The sequence below is a fragment of the Herpailurus yagouaroundi genome, unplaced genomic scaffold (assembly GCF_014898765.1).
Source record: "Herpailurus yagouaroundi ecotype Mexico unplaced genomic scaffold, PumYag 221, whole genome shotgun sequence".
Classification (NCBI taxonomy): Eukaryota; Metazoa; Chordata; class Mammalia; order Carnivora; family Felidae; genus Herpailurus; species Herpailurus yagouaroundi.
In genome coordinates, this window is record NW_024412452.1 from 2,458,130 (window position 1) to 2,477,294 (window position 19,165).

The following is a 19,165-nucleotide window of genomic DNA, read 5'->3' on the forward strand; positions in this document are numbered from 1 at the left end:
TTTGGTAAATGCTATCAACACCATATATAGAATGGAAATAAGGCTCATAGAGGCTAAATACATTGCCACAATTCACAAATCTTGCAGTGACAAGATTTGGATTTGACCTATATATATTTTTTTGTTTGTGTGTGTGTTTTATTTTATTTTTGGAAACTACAGTCTTCTCCCAAAGCCTGAAAAAAGTACACTGAAAAAGTACACTCTAGAGGCACCTGAGTGGTTCAGTTGGTTAAGTGACCAACTCTAGATTTTGGCTCAGTTCATCATCTCAGGGTTGTGAGATTGAGACCCATGTCGGGTTCTGCACTGAAAGCATGGAGTTTACTTGGGATTCTCTCTCTCTCTCTGTCCCTTCTTCACCCTCAAAATAAATAAACATTAAAAAAAAGTACACTCTAAGCAGAAGACATGGCTACAGTATTGAATTGATCATAAATCATATTTTATGCCATTTTGGGTGACTAATATTAGGTATAATATTAGGTTGCTTAGAGAAGACTGGTGGAAATTTGAATATCTAAATTTTATTAACCTCAAAAAACTAAATACTCTGGAATACTTTATACTCAACACCCAGATCAATGTTCTAAATATGGTCAACCTTGATTTTTGAGTAAAACCCAAAGGTTATGCACTACCTTGAAAAGCAGGTTATAAGTTTCATAAAAATACAATGTCAACTGTATAAAAACCTGATACTTTATGTAGGTTGCCATATGTCATAGACAACAAACTACTGACTGAACATATGTGAATAGAATTTATTACTGTGATAAAAGGAATTCTTTAGCAAGAATAAACTGGCACATTCAGTGATGACAAACATCAAATTATAGGTTTGATCAGAATTTTGAAGCATATGTGAATCAAGTACCTAGTTTATATACTTAAATTTCATCTATAATAACCCTGCCAAACCATCCTAACATTTTGTCCAGCACTTGTGTGTGTCTGTGTGTGTGTCTGTGTGTGTGTCTGTGTGTGTGTTTTGTGTGCACTTTTTAAAAACTCCAGTGACAATTCTTTCCATAGACATGATATTTCAAAGTTATAATTATCTTATTGAGCAGCTTTGTTAGAAGATGTCTATTCATAGTTATCTGCCAACTTTCTCTTCTAGCTTGTACAAGTTAAGATAAAATTAACACTGAGATCACCACTGGAAAACCATTTTCCACTGAATATTTAAAGAATTTTTTTAATGTTTATTTATTTTTGAGAGAGAGAGAGAGAGAGAGACAGAGCATGAGCGAGGGAGGGGCAGAGAGAGGGAGACACAGAATCCAAAGCAGGCTCCAGGCTCTGAGCTACCAGCACAGAGCCCGATGGGGGGCTCAAACTCACAAACCATGAGATCATGACCCGAGCCAAAGCCGGATGCATAACTGACTGAGCCACCCAGGTGCCCCACCATTTTCCACTGAATATTAAAAACAAATACTTGCTGAGAGTTTGCTATGAGCCAACAACCTCCATGTTGAAATCTTGGGGTCATTACTATGAATGAAATGTATAATCTGCTATCAGGATATTTGATTTCAATAAAGATATCCCTACACAGTTTTGAGGAAACAAGTTATAATACAAAAATCCTATACCTTTCCAATTTATGTTCACTTATGAGGGCAATAGGTAAAAAACCCCTCAAATATATCAAAAATAAGTAAGCCAAATAACAAATAAATGAGTAATAACTAAGGTATATGGGCTCCCATATGATTCTGAAAGGTTATATTGCCCAACTTTCTGTTTTATTTTAATTTTTTCTTAAAGGGGTATTTTTAATAAAATATAATTCTATATAGACCTTAATATTTTTTACACAGTAAGAACACGCTAATAATCATAAATAAGATTAATATTACTAAAAGAATAATATAACAATATTGGTAGAAAAGATAATGAGATAGCTCATCAGTATTGGTTGGTACTAGCTAAGTGTCCAAGAGTTTGTTACATATTAGTAATAATTAATTAGTAATTACTAACCCAAAAACAGAATTAAGAAAAGATCTTATTCACAGTCACCAAAAATTTGTTTAATTGAAACCTCCTCAGTCCCTTCTGCCAGCCTAGTGGTCTTTAAGATTAAGCAAGCACTCTCAGCCTGTGTGATTAACTAACCCCTTCTTTGTATATCTATGATCATGCATTCTTTCCTAGAAAGAACACTTCTGCACGTCATCAGGCTCTCTTGCAGAAGCTCCCCCCAGGACACCAAGAAACCAGAACTTCCTGCACAACCTCAGGGCACTGAGATAACTGCAGCTGGCATCAACAGGTCTGCATATAACCAAGAAATGTCACAGATTACTGAACTCTCTTAACAGGTTAAATCCTTTTTAAAAATCTCTGGGCCAGGCAGAGACCTCCAGGGTCAGCCTTTGGACAAGAGTCCATCTTCTTCCCAGGTGGCCAGACTCCTGAATGAAGTTCAAATTGCTTTCCAGTCAAAACTCGTCTTTTGAATTTTAGCTTTTCAAGAGACAGGCAGCTGAACTTGGAACTTGGGTTTTGGTGAGATAGTTCATAATAAATTGTTCACTACAATTTGCCTGTTGGGGAACTCTAATTAAAACAAAATATTCTTTCAACCCAGAAATCTCCACAAAGGTACTAGAAGAAACACTCTTATTATTGAAGAAGCATTAAACCCAAATGTGATACAATGAAACAGATTTACATAGAAATAGCTGATAACACATTACATACATGTTCTCAAGGTAAACAACTAGTCCTCTAGTAAGAGGACCTGACAGCACCATTCCTGATATATAGTTTATCTTAACTTTACCTGGTAACCGAAGTGACCATCTATGTTAGCTAGTTGGATTTATCCAGAGGAAAAGCAAACTTCTTATGTCTTTATAACAGGAGGTAGTTTTACAAATTGGGGCCAGGCACCCACTGAAGTTAGGATTCTTAGTAGGGGCTCTACCTTCTTCAACGTTTACATTTCAAAGACAAGGCTCCCAGACATTCCTGGGTCAAAAAGCTGACAAAAGCCTTATCTAGTTTTCAAAAGGATTTATATACATTTCAAAGCAATGAGAAAACACTTATAGTTGCACGTTTTCTAAGATAAATGCTCTAAAAAGGAGTGAAAGGAAATCTTCTCCTTTTCAACAGGGAGAATTAAGCCTCTTATTTTTAATTTGTATTTGACCTCACATGACTCAGATTTTAGCTACTGAAACAAAGGAAATAAATTTAAAGAAAGTGTACATAAAATTTAAAAAGAGTATTTAGCACTAAGAACAATTAAATTAAGATGGATTAGGAAATGATATAAGGAAATACTGTAAACATGTATCAAAAATTTACTATGTAGCACATATAAAAGATTATACAAAGTTATAAAAATTCCAATTATAAATGTGTATCATGGGGCACTTAGGTGGCTCAGTCAGTTAATCTTCTGACTCCTGATTTCAGCTCAAGTCATGATCTCATGGTTCATGAGATTAAGACCCATACTGGGCTCTGCACTGACAGCGCTGAGCCTGCTTGGGATTCTCTGTGTCTTTCTCTCTCTGTTCCTCCCCCACTCTCTCTATCTCTCAAAATAAATAAATAAATAAACATTAAAAAGTATAAATACATAAATAAATAAAATAAAATGTGTATCATTCAACACAATAGGAAATCCAAAAAAATTTCAAAAACTAAACTATTCAACCTTTCCTTTAATAGATGAACTTAGTTAATATCAAAATAATTCATTTGTACCTTTTAGCCAAGAAAACCACTTGCTGAGGGGGCAGGAAATCCCTTCCAATTCAAGGCATTTCAACTTTCTTGTTGTTACCACTCTGTCTACCTCCCATTTCTTTCACTGAAAATATTAAAATATTAAATTAATATTAAAAATTAAATTAATATTAAAAATATTTTAAAATAAGTAAATAAAATTAATCGCTAAATTCTAACTTGGGCATCATCCAACACTTTTTTTTTCTTTAATTTTCAGAATTTTGTTTCCGGTCAATCCCAAGCCTAGAAATCAAGAGGCTAGATATGAAGACAGTTGACATAGTAGGGCTTTATTATTGGTATTATCTTTTTTAATTCACAAAACAGCCTCAGATAGTGAATTCATACCACATAGACTTAAAAGAGTCAAACAAGAATGTTATATTATGTGGCTCAAAAGAGAAGCTAAAAACCAGTCATACTCATGGAGCAGAAATATTATAATAGAGACAAAACTGAGTTTTTTAATTGTTTTTGTTTGTTTTTTTTTGTTTGTTTTTTTCCAAGTGGAGGTGGAGGAATAGACAAAGTGTCCTTCCACCCACAGACTTTGTATACATGTCCACAACTTACAGTAGTTGTCACAGTTCAATGGAGGTAGTGTGGTTTAGATCACGGACACTGTATTCCACTGAAGAACAGGCTTGTTCCTGCAGTTTCCATGATGCCATTGTAATTGAATGTAAAATCCATTTGCATAAATAATATAACTAAACTTTTGTCTCTTATTTTAAACATGTTCAACAACCATTGAGAGCTTTATACTTTTTTTCAAGTACAGAAGTTGATAACTATGTCCAGTTCACAAGCCAAATCTAGTCTGTAGCCTTTTTTTGTAGTCTTCAAATGATTGTTTTTTAACATTTTGAAAGGGTTGTAAAAATACACACATACACACACACACACACACACACGGCAACAGAGACCATGTGTGGCCCACACAGTCTAAGGTATCTGCTCTATGGCCATTTATAGGAAAAGCAATTCACTGCTTTTAATGAGTTGTCTTTTTGGGGGAAGGTATTGAAAGGGGAGATTTCATACCTTGAAAACAGAGCTAACATTGCTCTCTAAAATTTTGCTGTTTTTTACATGAAAAGCAGTTTCCTTTCCTCTAAATAACTCACTTCCTAACTTTCTGATTACTTCTTATTGCTAATTATATACTGGCATACTGTTTTTTTTTTCTTTTATACACATGAATATACCTATGTGGTGCACTAATATGCCTTTCCTGTGACAGGACTCATTAAATGTGTGATATTGGTGATTCTGTGGATAAAGACAAAACATGTTAACTAAGAGTCCTCCCAGGTGGGAGTAAGCAATTTGTTCTAAAATTCCAGATGAGAGATGTCCTGAGGAAATCACTTATAGAAACTGGTGTCACTTAATAGACACTAAGACCTGACCTTTACTGACCACCTGCCTGTACTCAGTAACCTTTGTCTTACATTTTTCCTTAAGCTCTTCTTTCAAGTTTACCCCTTAATGAAGGCAAATGAAATCTGAAGTCACTTTTCAGGTGATGGTGACTGCCCGGAAAAGACGTTCCACCAGCCCAGACCACCCAGACCATTTGAGCTAAACCCCTAATTCCAGCCTACACAGATGAACTCTAGCGTGACCCTTGGAATGACCACAGGAATGACTGACAACTACTTTTATCTTATTATAATACTAAAATCTCCACCCAAGGAGGAGCATCAGCCCCATTTGCATAACACACAATGTATGTAAAGTCATGTTTCTTTAAGGCACATATGCAACCTTATGTCTGCCTCTGCATATGATGACAAGACTTCCCTTTCTAAAATATTCATCCTAATCCTAAACAAAAGGAACCCATTCACCCTTTCTCAGGGAGTCACCTTTGGAAGCTATTCCTCATGATCTCTTTATTTGCTGCCAATAAAGTTTTCTTTGTGTGACAACTCACCTGTTACGGTTTCTGACTCACCAAGGAGTGAACTCACGTTGGTTCGGTTACACTTGGAGTACCTGCAATGTAAAGAAGATTGGTGTCTCTTTCTTCTATTAGATTTACCCAATTAAGCAAGCAGTCTTATTGATCAGTCTTGCTCCTACCTGTACTGGGTATAGACAATGGCAAAGCAATGACAGCCAAGCAGCTTGTCTTCTTGCCAGTTGCCAGAGCTATGTTGATTGCTTGCTAGTGGGCCAATTGAACCCCATGAGAAATAGCTAAATGTCTTACTAGTATTGTATTTGAGAAGTCTTGCTGGTGAGAATTTTCTATTTCAGCAACCTGTGTACTTGAAAGAGCTCCTAAAGAAAATCCAAATATCTTGTGCTTGCACCCCATCAAAGAGTCTGCATTTAGAAATCAGTCACATATGGGGTACCTGGGTGGCTCAGTTGGTTAAGCAGCCAACTTCGGCTCAGGTCATGATCTTGAGGTTCATGAGTTCAAGCCCCACAATAGTCTGTCTACTGTCAGCATAGAGCCTGCTTTGAATAACCTGTCCCCCTCTTTCTTTGCCCCTTCCTTGTGCGCTCTCTGTCTCTCGATAATAATAATAATAATAATAATAATAATAATAAAACATTAAAAAAACCACAAGAAACCAGTCACATAGAGGGCATCAGCGGTCCATTGGCATTTGCCAGAAAACCAACTTCAAGCAACAGAAGGAAGACTCATCTTTAACCCTCTCCTACCTTCCAACACAAGACATTCATAGAACTATTGCATTCAAAAAGGGAGTGGGAGGAAGATAACCATGCCCCCACTTAATGTGAAGGAGAAACATAAAAGCTACCCAATTGACATAATCTACTCTGGAAAGTGGTTACAGGGGGAAGGGGGGCAAACTCTGGTTTATATGTGAACACAGACTTTTAACTGTGCAGATTTAAATAACTGAAAATGACTTGAAAATTAAAATAGCTGAACAGAATGTCACTCAATAATCTGATGCTTGGCAGGGAGAAGAAATCCACATAGTATATTTGGGTCCAAAGAGTGAATAGACAGTTGGATACAGTTGGTATGCAAATGAACTAATACTATTTAATACAGAAGCTATCATTATAGTTAGCCTTACTCATCTTATTGAAATGCTCCTTTTTAAAAACTTTAATTACTTAAAAACATATTCTTTATACACATGCAATGCAATTATTAATTGATAATGAAATCTACCTTATATCAATTTTCCCTAAATTTAAATTATTCCTTTATTTATTTTGAAATACACTCACACTGATTATTCTTGTGTTTTGTCTTTCTTTCTTTCTTTCTTTCTTTCTTTCTTTCTTTCTTTCTTTCTTTTCAATTGTGTTTTTATCTGGATCCATTTTTTAAAAAGATCTTCCAGAAATTAGGTTTAATTTGGGGTATATCTTCTTTAGGGAGGATTAAGTTTGTTGAGCATGATTTTGGAGAATAAAGGACAACAATGCCTCCAAACTGAAAAATAGTACTCCCCCATCTGACACAAATAGATACTGACATTTGAACATAATTATCAGATACTAATTTTCCATGACATAAAATGTGATTTTCTCTCAACTGTACTGACTTCTGTATTCATTTGATGAACAATGAATGGCTTGTACATTATCTTGGTTAAAACGGAATTCTCCTGACATTTGCCATAATTCAATTCTGTAGAGAAAAAAGGAGGAATAATGACACCAGATAACTTGAGGCTCATTTAACAACCAACTGGGTTCTAAGAAGTAGTTGCTCTTGTTTGGGGTTAGTACAAACTCAGAAGCCTTTCCCTTAGCATAGAGTCTGCCTTATTAAACATTACTCAAGGTGATTAAGATGTTCTTCTATCTCTGTGAATGTCCTCATTCTTCTTCACATAAATAACTTGACAAAGCTCAGGGCTACTTTATGGACAGAGCTCGATATACTTTGATATATATGGACCTTAACATATTGGGAAGCATGGAATTTCAATTTAGACAGTTCCATATTAAAAGTGAACTCATCCTACTTACAAATACTGGGTGAAATTAGAGAAAAAAGTATATTCTGCCACTCAGTAATCTCATCTGTTAACTGGGATAACATTTATCCATAAGATTTTTATAATTGTTGAATTAGGTATTTACTGAAGATACTTATTGAGGAACTACTTTTTTAATTTTTAAAGTTGATTTATTTTATTTTCAATAATGTCTACACTCAAGGTAGGGCTCAAACTCACAACCCTCTTCCAAGAGACCAGCTAGGCACCCTGAGGATCTAATTTAAATATGGCATGCTAGCTATGACAGAGTGCTCCAGTCCTCATGCAGTTTACAGAACAATAGGGAAAACAGACCATTTACAAGGAGGAAAACAGATACATATTTAAATTAAAAACTGAATAACACTGAGAATATAAAGAGATGCTCTCATAGTTAACAATGCAGTAAGGAGTAGTTTGTTTTAATTTTGGATACCTAGGGAGTGGAATGGAATTCAGAGATCTAAAACTATAAGTGGTCAACCATAGGGTCCAGATCAATTGCAAAGGTAATGAGGCAGGAAAGAACTTGGCCACTGAGACAATTCATAATTATTGGGATATAAAACATTCACCCCAGTGCTACACAGGTAGTAAAAATGCAGTAAGTTACCTTATTTGTTCTGGTTTTCCCTATAAATTTCTCATACAATTGATTTGCCTTTAGGTCTTTGTTATTCTTCAAACTTGGTTTTGAATCTTGGTCTCAGTATAGCAGTTGTGCAATTTTGCTAAAAAATCTGAAATAGTCAGTTAAGCATCCGACTTTGGCTCAGGTCATGATCTTATGGTCCGTGAGTTTGAGTCCCGTGTCAGGCTCTGTGCTGACAGTTCAGAGCCTGGAGCCTACTCTGGAGTCTGTCTCCCTCTCTCTCTGTCCCTCTCCCACTCACACTCTCTCTCTGTCTCTCAAAAAATGAATAAATGTTAAAAATTTTTTGAAATATCTGAAATGGTTGAAATAACTGTTCTCTGAACTTCATGGACAGAATGAACCTTGTCTAAGGAGAGGTAGACATCCAAGTTAGAATAAGCCATACCAACGGGACTACAGAAATCCAGGTTATCCAATCCTGAGCCACAGAATTGTCAATTATGAGTTGTAGGAAGTGATAGGAGTTGCTTTGAATGTTTTATATTAACTCTTTCAAAGGCTAATATATAATAAAGACACATTTTTGTTTCATGAGTGTGAAACTCAGAATCATAAATTCTGTATAAAGGAGGGGTGTGTGTGTGTGTGTGTGTGTGTGTGTGTGTGTGTGTATTTAAGGGGTATAGTGGCCACTAAAACACAAAAGGTCAGGCTGATCAACATGCTGATAGTATGCTTTGTTTCCTCAGATACATAATTTTTGCTGTAAAATCATCAGTGTAGGAGATTTCCTCTTTTTTTGTGTCATGGGGATATATTCCTTCCTTTTCATATTAGCCTGTTAACTGAATTGACATTATACTTGTGAAGGTTTAGTGGAGTCATTCCCACAGTGGGTATTCACAAAGGTTGTCACAAGTTACTGATAACCAACAGAACGTTTAGCTGTGGTATTTAAACCTTGGATATGTTCAAAGTTGAGTGTATCTATGAGATTAAAAAATCAGGAAACGTTAGAAATCACACGCATGCATTTTTTGGACCAACTCCTCTGGCCCCTGAGTTTCTTCAGCTTTGGACCCTTAGTGATAAGGGCATCCATTAGGAAGTAGGATTAGTAAAACTTGGTTGATATCCTTTAACTTAGACACAGACTGGTTTGTAACAGAAAGCAAATCAGAAAACCATAGACTGCTAAGCTGACTGAGAAATGGTTAATGTATTATTTTCCTTTTAGATAAGACAAGTTGAGAGGCCACACTCGGTCCCGGATTCTTTAACTGAGACTGTAGGAGCAACACAAGAAAAAACATGTCCTCTGGACTTTTTCAGTTCAATTCTGGGCCTTTATCAATTTCAAAGTGGGAGCAAATCTTTTTTTCCTAACCAGTGGTGGGAGACCCATTGCTCAAATCTCTTCTTGTTCTCTTCTTTTTTTTTTTTTTTTTTTGATAATGCAAATAGATTTTTCAATAGTTTTTAGTTTAGAAGGATAGGAATAATCTTTCATGGTTTCTTTCACTAATAGCAGTTAACATTATTAACACACATATTAACCAATAACCTATCCAGTGGCTTCAATACTCAGGTCAAATCTGGTTTTCTCTAAGAAGACTTCCCATTCTTCATCATCAGGGTTAGTGACTTTCTAGTCTTTGATCATCCAGCACCATATTTATATTCTTTTCAAATTGTTCTGTTCTTTGATTATTGGTTTACTTGCTTTCTTCTCTGCTTAACAATAAAACTTTATAGGGCAGTAACTGTGTATCACATAAACATTTGCATACCCACGTAATCTCTTAGAATGTGGCACATGACAAGTGCTAGATTTAACTGTGTTGAATATCTACATTTCAGTTTCTGATTATCTTTAGACACATACTATACACCCCTATCTCCAGCAGGTAGAATTACAAACCCGTGCCAGATTCACAAACTGGCTGCCGAAGATTAGAAGCATAGGAGTGGAAAATGATAGGTTTAGGAAGACCCCGGTAAGCAACAATATTAACAAATCCGGTGAAATTCTGAGATATAAACATGGCAAAAAAAAAACCCTATTTCTTGCCAATAATTATATCCACATAAACAGAGGAACTTATTTTCAAATTATAATAGTCTCAAAGGCTAATTTAACCTTCCGTCTCTTTTTATACTTCAGAATTAATTTGACACATCCACTAAAGAAGATAGTAATATTTTAGAGACTGGCAACTCCCAGAATCACTCTTGAGACCAATCGCTATTAAATACAACAGAAGGGAAGTATATGTGTGTGTGTATCTAAGTATGTGCTTTGTGTATGCATCATTTACTATTAATTTATAAATATATAAATCTCAAATAAAGTGACTCTTCCTATTGCTATTAATATTTATTTGGTGATTGAAAAGGAAAAGTTTGGCATTAAACCTTCTCCCTGTTCCCCCATTGTCTTCATTCTCTCTGTTTTTTTTTTTAAGTTTATTTATTTATTTTGAAAAAGAGAAAGACAGCAAGTGTGAGTGGGGGAGGGGCAGAGAGGAGAGACAATCCCAAGCAGGCTCCACACTGACAGAGCCTAACACAGGGTTTGAACTCACACACTGTGAGACCTGAGCCGAAATCAAGAGTCAAATGCTTAGCCAACTAAGCCACCCAATGTTCCTCTCTCTACTTTTTGTTTCACGTTTTCTTTTGTTTATTCTGCTTTATCTCCTACCTTTACTCCACTTCCTCATCGCATGCAGTATAAGGAGAATGGGCTTTGGGACCAGGGATATTTGAGTTTGAAATTCTAGCTCTTTTATTTATTCTCAGAGTACTTGGCAAACCAAATACACCTAAAAGTCGAGGGAAACGTGGAAACAATGAAGGTGTCCTACAGCTGGTGCATGGCCAGGACCACTAAATAATAAATAACAAAATTAAAACACTTTTCAAAGTCATGTCTTTCTACCTTATACATGCAGAGTATCCTTTTGCCGATTATCTGGTTCCACTCTTTATTGCTAGTTCTTTTGTGGCAGTCTGCAATCAAAATTAACATTGTTTTATTTCCTTTCATTTGCATCCTCTTCATTTCCACCATTTCTATTCTAGTTCAGTCTCTCAAGATTTCAAGCACACCAATTAAAAAACTATTTCCAGCACATTAATTAAAATCCTCTCACCTACTATCACTTTCTCCTTGCAGAATCATAATACACAGTATTGCCAATTTCACCATCCCCAAAACACTCCATCATCAGATGGTGTTTCTAACAACATGTATCTGGGCCCTTCATTCCTATATTATCAAATAAGAAATCTGTACCTGTCTTCCAAAGCTTTCAAACTTGTACATCCCATTCATGCTATTGCCTCTTGCCTCTTGAGGAGTAGAACCACATGTCCAATACAGCCTTCAAAATTATTATCTTGTAAGCTCAGCTCATTTATCCTTGTCTCAAACTGCCCTAGCTCTTATTTTCCCAAGCTTAGTTAAGAGTTCTAGCAAACTACCCAGGCATCCCAAAACAGAAACCTGAATATTTTCCTCAAATCCTACTTCTTCATTTCCAGAGCTAATTAATCCACCAAGTAATGTACATTTGCGTTTCTAAATATCTCTCGACTGTCTTATCTCCATTTTCTTGGATTATTTCAGGATCTTGCTATCCAGCTCATTTGAAGGCATCTCTTCAAAGTTAAAAATTCATGTAGAGTATTTTAGTCCATCCTAACTTATAAAAATGGAACTCACATCTCTTAGTACAAACCCATTGTACATGACCCAAATGTGACATGTAATGCCCTTGAATATCAAGGGTCTTTTCTGTGTCACACTCTGCCACACTACAGCTTCTCTCCCTGACAAACGAAACTTCTTTCAGTCCCTCAAATGGCCAAAGGACCTCACAATTCTGCTTCCCATTGGCCTGAAATATATGTTCTTACCGTGACCATACAGAAAATGTCCATACAACTGCCAACACAGGGTACAGCTACTTTCCCCTTTGGGCCTGGTGGGCCTGGCTATTTCACTCAGGTGGCTTCAGTCCCCACCATACCATAGTTATAGCTTTCATCATCTTAAATGGCAGTTGTCTGTGCATATTCTGAATCACTGAGACTGATCCATTCCTCTGAAATAGCTGGTGCAAAAAGTACTCCCTGTGCAAATTAGAAAATGGATGAGCATACATTTTGTTTTCCATTATAGCCTTGGTCCCCATACTGCCCTCAACATGTGATGCTCTCTTGTTACCCTCACCTCGTCTGAGACTTAATATCTTTCCCTTTCTCAACATGTCTTTCTTTTCACTTTACAATACTTAAAAAAATATATATGTACCTCTTTTAATTCTCACGGAATCATTGTGAGGTGAATGTTTCATCTGTTGTCTGGTAAAACTAAATGAGACTCAGAATTAACAACTGACCAAAAGTCTAACACCTAAAACTGGCAGAATCAGGAGAGGAAACCAGAACCGATGCCACAACTAATATTATTCATACTCCATATGCTATAACCCCATCTAAAATTCCTTCTGAAAAAATATCACATTTGCTTGTTTTGTGACTGCCTAAATAATCCAGGCTCAAGCGATCTGCCTCTCCTGTAGTTATCTATGTCAGTTACATTCTGAGTCACAGAGAACTGGGTCATATGTCATATTATATAATCCTTTATTGACTTACGTTATCACACTCAGACTCTTAATCTAACATCCAAATTCTTCATTTGTGAAATGACAGTTTTAGTAGAAATCTCATATAAATAAAACAAATACTAAGTGGATAAAACAATTTCTCAATATCAGTTGATATTTAATTAATAATTAATTGATATTAAATTAATTTCTATTAGTTTCTTTAAGATAACCTTAACTAGTTTAAAGTTTTGCAATACCAAAAATTGTCTCTTTGTCTTTGTGTATTACATAGCTCATATATAGTATAAACAATAGTAAGTTAATTGATAATGAAGGTTTATCCTTTCAGTGTTTATAGTTTTTTTAATGCAGCATGAGAATTTAATTATCATTTTATATTATTACCTGATAGAATTTTTCCTATGTTGATTTATGAGGATAGAAAAATCTTTATCCTCATTTTAGAAGTACAAACAGATTCATTGAGACAAAAAAAAATAAATGAGGCAGAGAAATTGGATAGAGAAAAGATTAAAGGAAAATATTTTTTTAAAAAACATGATTACCTTACATGAACACACCTCCCAAATTATTTGAAGTTCTATTAGAGCTAATTAGTGTTCAGATATTTGCTTACAAGGAAGACAAATATTGAAATAAATATTTTGCTTAAAAAATTATGTAAGTCATTACATACTGTTTCTATTAACAGGAATAAACCATCTGCATATAGGCTTCAAACAGAGATATAGTGATATATCTCAACTTACATATATATATGTATATGTATATGTATATGTATATGTATATGTATATGTATATATATGTGTATATATATATATGCAAGAATATTGACATTGATATATTTGAATTCGAATGACTAAAATAATCTGTGAGGTATATGTTTTTCCCTTTGGCTGCTTGGATCCAAATCTCTCGTTCTTTACTTCATATTGCACACCCACGTTTCAATACTTTAGCAAATATTGTTAGCTGAAAATACTTCCATAATTTGACCATGTTTTTCCACATCCCTTTTAACTCCCACACCACAATTATCTGTCACTTGAATGATTCTAATAGCCTCTTTTCTGGTCTCCCTGCTTCTGCTCTGGTTCTCTGATGATACATTTCACATAGCTGCTATTTAGAGTGCCTCTCTCAAGCATAAGTCAGATCAGATCCCCCTATTCTTTAGAGTCATCAGACAGCCTCCACTTCTCTCAGAGTAAAAGCCAAATTGCTTAAAAAGTCCAGTATGATCTGGCTCCACACCACTGTTCTGGTTTCTTTCTGCTATACTTGACTGTGGCCAAACGAAGGATACTGCTCTTCCTGGTACTAGCCAAACATATTCCAGACATAGGGCTTTTGAACTGGCTCTTCCCTCTTCATGGATCAGTCTTTTCCATGTGTCCAAAAACTTATTCCCTCACTACTTTCAAGTATCCCCTCAAATATCACATAATTATGGTAGAATGCTTTCCTTGACTTCTTTAGATAATATAGAATTCCTTGCTTTGCTCAGGACTCCTGTTCTTTTACTGTTTTTGTTTTCTTTCTGTAAAGTCCTATGAAATCTATCCTAGCTATTTAGAAATTTAGGTTCTATGAGGGCAACGCATTGGACTATTTCATTCAGTAAGTTGTTCTCACACGTGGAATGTGATTTGCCATCTATAAGACCATCAATCAATATTAAATAAATGAATAAAAATAATTGGGAAAGTATGAAAGACAAATATCAAACTAAGGTAATACTGGCAACAAATATAATGGATTAAATTTGTATATTATTATTACATAAGGTGCTCTCACAAATCTATAAGAATAAATTAAGGAGAAAAATTTCAAAAGAAGAAACATGAATCATATATAAATACTTGGGAAAAAGTTCCTTACTAGAAATCAAAGGTATGAAATGTCACTGACTAACCAAGAAAAAATTAAGAGTGTGATCAGTTTAAAGTCAGAAGAACATGTTAAGCAATAACTTTTCACATTCAACTTACTATTATAGGGAAGATTGGTATAATAGCTTTGGAGATAATACAACAATGTTGATAAAAATTAAAATTTGTATATTCTTTGGACCATCGGTTCTTCCCTCCAGCAATGTATCTTTAGAAAGTAATTGACAAAGTCCATGAAGATGGATACAGAAGACTTGTCTATCACATTCATGAAAATTCTTCATCATAGCATTTTACTATAAATAAAAAAAAACAAATTAAATGCCACCAATACCATGTCAGTTAATTAAAATAGTGCACATGTATGCAATATTGTGTTAACATAGTAAATTAACATGACTTCTTTTATATTTATTAATGAACTATTTTTGATACATGTTGAGGTAAATAAGCAATTTCAAATCAACTTAATAGTGTGATATCACTTCTGTTTATAAAACCATCATTTGATCTCTATCAAGAGAAAGAAAGAGAGGTTCTTAAAGAAAAAAATGTCACAGCTATCTTATGATGGTGCAATTACAATTGTGTGCATTTTTTTCCTTCTTTACATTTATATGTTTTCTGAATTTTAGTTAATAAATATGTTTTACTATATTTCAGAAAAACAATAAATAAATCAGGACAGGGGTGCCTGGGTGGCTCAGTTGGTTAAGCGACCGAGTTCAGCTCAGGTCCCAATCTGACAGTCTGTGAGTTCGAGACTCGCATTGGGCTCTGTGCTGACAGCTCTGAGCCTGGAGCCTGCTTCAGATTATGTGTCTCCCTCTCTCTCTGCCCCTCCCCTGCTCATGCTCTCTCTCTGTCTCAAAAATAATAAAATAAAAACATTAAAAAATTTTTTTAATAAATAAATCAAGACAATCAGGGAACCATATGTGGGGCTTGAATCAAATTCCAGGTTCAAGTCATTTATAATCTGAGGTGGATTATCTGTTTGTTAATTCAAAGATTTTTTTATACCATTGGTTTACTTACCTTAGTATTTTGTTTCAATGTTATCATATGAGTGATGCGTGGTAAACTATATTACTGATTAACAAATATCCATTTTCCTTTCCCCATGATGCCCGAGAAGAGTGTATTTCTTTTTTTTTTTTTTTTTAATTTTTTTTTTTCAACGTTTATTTATTTTTGGGACAGAGAGAGACAGAGCATGAACGGGCGAGGGGCACAGAGAGAGGGAGACACAGAATCGGAAACAGGCTCCAGGCTCTGAGCCATCAGCCCAGAGCCCGACGCGGGGCTCGAACTCACGGACCGTGAGATCGTGACCTGGTTGAAGTCGGACGCTTAACCGACTGCGCCACCCAGGCGCCCCTGAAGAGTGTATTTCTTATTTACGTAGGGCCGAGTGACAGGCTTTGACAACGGAATGTGAATACAAATGAAGGTGTAAGTTCCCAGCAAAGGGTTGCACTGGGTTTTCTAAGTTCTGTTCATAATCACAATCAAATCATGCCTCAGGTGGAAGGTCAGCCTTTAGTCTAAATAATTATGAAACAATTTAGGACATTAGGCTAAAGCACCTGGTTGTCAAAAGATCAACAGGAAGCTTTCATGATTTTCAAGGATATCTGGAAAATCTCTCACCATTTGTCTCAAACTACAGAGTTTAGCAAAAATTTTCAAGTCTCCACTAAGCCTTTGTGAATCTTGTATATCCCTCTTATGGCTGCCAATGTGTCTGACTGCAACTGATTCTGGAGAACAATGACCTTCCTCCTCTCCATCTTCCAAAGCTCTCCTGCTTTGCAAATTCAAACCTAACATACTAGGGAGGAGGAGATTCTGGGAAATGTAGCTCCTGGTTTCCACTCTATAATGCAGACAGCAATGCATAAAGGAATTGTAATGGTGTCTAGGTGGCAACACACTTAACTGTCAGGGCTTCTTTTTCTAATATAGCTCAAACTAGTATATAAATATTGAAATAACTAGTGAAACATCTTTAGAAGCTATGGGTTTTCCTTGACTCTTGCAGTAAAAACATATGACTTTAGGTGACCAGCTACAATTCTATGAGGATTATTCATATGTAAAATGAGGCATTTAGACTAGTTCACCACAAATACTCTTTATAACAGTGTAGATTCCAGTACTGATGGGTTAAAAGATAGGCAGTTAAATCTGTGTATCTGATATTTAATCTGCTAACTGTAGACTGTTTTGGTAAGAGATTGCTATTTAACTTGGATCATGTTCCTATGGGACTGAATTCTTTTTCTCAAATGTGTTGTGTGCTAATTGGCTTGGTGAGAAAGAGCTCATTATTTCAGTCCAATAAATGCACATTTTTAGATTTCACTGTATTTGGCCATAATTTCATCCCTGATGCCTTTAGCATTTTGGAGGCACACGTTCACTTGTGCTAATTACTAGTGTTTGTCAATTTCATCAAACGGTTCCTTTGCTCCTCTGCCACACTGTATAACTATGCGTAGTCTATCTCCTGCCATAATCCAGTGTACATTGTATTTTCTATGTTTTATGTTTTCAATGTTATCTCTATGTCTACACTAAAGTATAGAGGAACTGAATGCTTTTCTTTTGGGGATTTGCATAGAGATAGCAAAAACAGAAGGTTACAAGATTAAAAATGATAACCCAATCTATGAGAAAATAAATACTCTGGAAGTAGAACTAGATATGGTCCCATGGTTACAGAGCATTTTGGGTTCACGGCCTCTACCAAATGTTTTCAAATGAAAGTTGATGGCTGCAAAACAGTGCAAGTAAATATGCTAGAGGTGAAAATGAAGAAGAAAATGTCCATAGTATTCAGTCAATACAGGAAACTCTTGGATGTACCTGACATTGGATTAGGTTTTAATTCAGTTACTTTGCTGACTTCAAGTGCACAATGAAGATTCTAAATCTTTTGAGGGGAGATTTGCTTTCGTCTCTCTGATGGATATGGTAAAACCTGTACTTCTCAAACTGTTTATGTAGCACATATCAAAATCCTAAAGATGAGTTGTTTAGATGAGGCTGCTTATAATAATTAAACAAGAAATTAAAAAAAAAACAAGAAATTATATACATGATATACTTCTTACTTTGACCAATAAATAATGAGTGATTTATTCCTAATTTTTTAAAATAAAAAATAGTAGAGGAAAAACTAAAGGGAGTTATCAGAGAAATGCCCAACTTACAGTTAGGGCAAATGTACATCTCTTTTGACCCAAATATAGCCATTGTTGGTTGTCCTGGAATAATTATTAAGAGTGTCCCTTTCACTCTTAAAATTTTCACCATTTAGATAATACACTGTGAATTTCGAAGATAGGGTGCAGTTGTTTACCCTCTTAGAGATTAATCAAAGTATAGAACTCCTGAAATGTCCTGCCCTTGGTCTATCTATAAGCTTTAGAGTTGGACAAAGACATGGGTGATGAGGAGGTGTTGGACATTATAGTTCCTTGCAGAACCAGGAATTTTGTCCTTAAGATAGAATCAGGCAATGAAGAGTTGCTCATCACCACGGACTAAATGGTTGTCTGACCTCAAAATGCCCATATTGAAACCCAGTCCCTAATGTAATTGTGTTTGAAGATGGGAAATTTACAGATTGATTAAATCACAAGAGTAGAGTCCTCATTAATAGGATTAATGTTTGTGTGTCTTGGGAACTTTGCTAGGTGCTGCTGACAGAAAAGACAAGGCAATTTTACTGGCATACCAAGAGAGACTAAAAGATTAGGAAAGAGGATGTATAGTCAATATTGTGATAGAAATGTACATGAATATACACACATAAACGGTGGTGGTGGGGTAACAAGAAGGGTATCTCATCTAATGAAGGTGGAATAGACTGACCAGTCAAAAAATACTTCCACATCAGTCCACTTAAGCAAGTTTATTGACGAATAGCACCAATCCATGCAGTGTCAGTAAAAGAATATTTCCAAATAGAGGGGGACAAGTTGGTCAAATAAATATGGTGTTATGGTTATGACAAAATCATAAATCCCAACCAGGATGGCTACATAATTTGTGGGAACCGGTGAAAAATGTACAAGGGGGATTCCTTGTTCAAAAATTAGTAAGAGTGTCAAGATTACAAGAGTAAAGCATTATATCTAACTTTGGGTCTGTATGAGTGCACAGGTCACATGCCCTAAACCAGTTCTATCACAGTAAGGGAGAAGGTATCCTAGTAGAATGTAAACATAAAGAACCATAAAAATAAAATAAAATAAAATAAAATAAAATAAAATAAAATAAAATAAA

The 19,165-nt window shown here is 35.4% G+C and overlaps 1 long non-coding RNA gene across 1 annotated transcript in view; it reads left to right on the forward strand.

Annotated features, from left to right (window-relative positions):
• The window catches only part of LOC121019151 (uncharacterized), a 58,302-nt gene extending 56,084 nt beyond the window's left edge, over nt 1-2,218 (forward strand). Inside the window, exon 3 of the long non-coding RNA XR_005785475.1 lies at nt 2,167-2,218. This is a non-coding gene — a long non-coding RNA (uncharacterized LOC121019151). The remainder of the gene's footprint in view (nt 1-2,166) is intronic.
• The last annotated feature ends 16,947 nt before the right edge of the window (nt 2,219-19,165 follow it).